Source organism: Camelus ferus, chromosome 16 (assembly GCF_009834535.1).
Source record: "Camelus ferus isolate YT-003-E chromosome 16, BCGSAC_Cfer_1.0, whole genome shotgun sequence".
NCBI lineage: Eukaryota > Metazoa > Chordata > Mammalia > Artiodactyla > Camelidae > Camelus > Camelus ferus.
The window spans coordinates 50,332,116-50,335,280 of NC_045711.1; positions in this window are offsets into that span (position 1 = coordinate 50,332,116).

The window sequence follows — 3,165 nt, forward strand, 5'->3', positions numbered from 1 at the left end:
AGGGAAAATATGAGCAGTTTATTTCTACTTAAAATATTTACCTTAAGTAAAAGATACAGAACATTAGAGATAAAGGTAAAGTCACCTTCTGAGAGAGAAGCGGTAATAGAAGGAGACCTGGTCACACAAAGGTGACCTGTATGTTTGGTGTCATTCTTCTATTGCTTAGTTTTAGACATTCAGTACATATATGTATATCTATAAACTATGTAGAATATTGCTTTGGAATCATTTTTGGGATAAATATTTGTTTTTAAATCCTATTGCATTTTCATATAATTTTGCAGTTTGCTTTGTCTACTCAGTTGTTTGTTTTACATCTGTCCATGATGATATATACTTCTTTTATTTTAACTGCTGTGTTCCATCATATGAATATATCACTAACCATTCTTCAAGTTGGTGAACGTTTTGAGTTATTTCCTATATTTTAGTACATTATGTACTACAAACTTTGAATAGTAGTAGCATTCAGTGCATGTCTAAGAGCTTCTCAAAGATATAGGCTTTATTAATCTATTTTTTAATTTAAAAAGTTTCAGGTACACAGCATTATAGTTCAAGATCTGTATATACTTACAGAGTGATCGCCACAAGTCTAGTTACCATTCATCACCATACAATTGACTCCCTTCACCCATTGCACCCACCTCCAATCTCCTTTCCTTCTAGTAACCATTAATCTGTTCTCTATTTCTATGAGTTTGTTTTTATTTTATTTTGCTTGTTCATTTGTTTTCATTTTAGATTCTACACATGAGTAAAATACAGTGTCTTTCTCTGTCTGACTTTATTGCACTTAGCATAATACCCTCAAAATCCATCTAAGTTGTTGTAAATGGCAGGATTTCATTCTTTTTTATGGCTAAGTAGTATTCCATTATATATACCACATCTTTTTTACCCATTCCTCCATCGATGGACACTTAGGTTATTTCCATATCTTGGCTATTGTAAATAATGCTGCATCTATCTTTTCAAATTAGTGTTTTCATGTCCTTTGGATAAATACCCGGAAGTGGAATAACTAGGTTGTATGGTAGTTCTATTCTTAATTTTTTCTGGAATCTCCATACTGTTTTCTGTAGTGGCTGCATCAAAGATACATACTTTAGAAATAAAGATGCCAAGTTTTAATAAGATAAATATTTGTAAACTTAACTTAAACAAGCCACACTGCTTGTCAAAGGGGTTCAGTGATTTATATTGCCACTAGTAGTGTATAAGAGTTATTTTCCTTTATCTTTGCCAACATTCGATACTGTCAGACTTTCCGGTTTCTGTTGCTGGTCTGATGGGTATGAAATAACCTCTTGTTTTAATTTGCTTTTCTCATATTTCTAGTGTGGTTGAGCTTATTTTCTTACATTTGCTGATAGTTCTACTTTCCTTCCCTGTGAATTGCCTATTCAATTTCATTACTCATAACTGGCAACAACCTGTGTCTGGTTAGATCTAAATTACACTTTGTAATGACTTTATAGAATTCCCTTATAGGATCATCAATGGCTGCTAAGACCACTGGATGAAAAGAACTGGGGAACCTTTAGTTTAAAAGAGACCCTAAGAGATGTATCATCCAATGCAGCATAAGGACTTTTTTTGGATCCTGCCTATAAAAGCATAAAGACAACCAGAAAAGTCTGAATAGTGACTGGATATTCTATGTTACTCCATGAAGGTTTGGGAATGGTTCTAACTCAACTATTCATTCAGCATTTATTAATTTCATTTTTTTATAAAGTAAAACTTTCTCCTTATCAACTGTTTGGTTACCCTAAAGAAAGACAGGTGCTAGATTCTGTAATTCATACTTTCATAATTTCTAAGAACTCTTCCTCGTTTTTGTTCTCCCTCCCCTCCACTTCTTTTTAAAAATAGTATAGTGTTCTGGTTTCATGGAGGCAGTAACTTTTCTTTGGTCTCAGTATATTCATTTTAGCTTTTATTTGTTCCCTGCTTTGCCTGTTTCCTCAGAGTACTGTCCCCACCCCACCCACCTTTTTTTAACCCTGATATTAGGTCTTTCTTTTTTAGGTTGGAGCTTCTGAGGGCAGGAACTGAAAGGGAGCTGCCAGTATTACTGTCTGGTATACAGATTTTCATTTAGTTCCTCTGTTTTCATTTGGCACCTGACTGTGCCTGGCATCCCTCCCCTAGTCCAGAATCTCTCTTACTGAGTTTATTCAGAAAACAAACTTCCTATTTTCTGTATGGGTGGGCGGGGAGGGCCACCTGGCTGTTCTGTCCCCTACTAGGGACATTAATAACTAGTGCTTTTAAACTCCCAATCATCCCCCCTGTTTTCAGCTTACCCTCACTCCAGTTCTCTAATTACATAGTTTCTATAGCTTGGATCTATCATAATTTACTTATCTACTGTTGGTGGACATTCAAGTTATCTTCCAGTTTTGAACTGTTAGAAATAACGCTTCAGTGAATATCCTTGTACATGCCACTTTGTGCATATTTATTTGATTTTTAATGATAGGAAGTGCTTATTATAAAGTTTTGTCATATTACTTTAGATTTCATAAATAATTCTATTTTGTTATTTATTACCTTTTTACTATGGAAATGCTCAAATATTAAAGTAGAATATAATAACTCTCATGTAACCACAGTCAACTATAATGGTTATCAGTATCAAGCCAATATTGTTTCATCTGTCCCTCCCCACATCCCCTCAGCATCTCCTCCACCATAATTTTAAGGCAGATCAAAAGACTATATACCAGTGTGTCTCTAAAAGATAGACTTTAAAAAAAAACAAATATTATCATACTTAAAACCTATAAATGATTATTCCTTAATAATATTTACTATTTAATAAGTGTTCACATTTCCCCAGTTGTCTCATAAGTGTTTTATATCTGGTTGTTTCATTTAAGACTGAAATAAGATGGTCCATATATTTATACTTGGTTTAATATGTCTCTTAGCATCTCTTAACCTGTAACTGTTCTTCTTTTCCCCCCACCTTGTTACTTAGTTTTGAAGAAACTGAATGATTTGTATTAGAAAATGTTCTGCATTTTGGATTTGTGGGGGGTGGGGGGGGTGGAGGAATCACATACCTCAGAGATTGTTTAATAATATGGTTTGTCCTCCTCTTATTTCTTAAAAGATACAATATTGAAAAACAGTTTCATTTAGCTGAGCTGA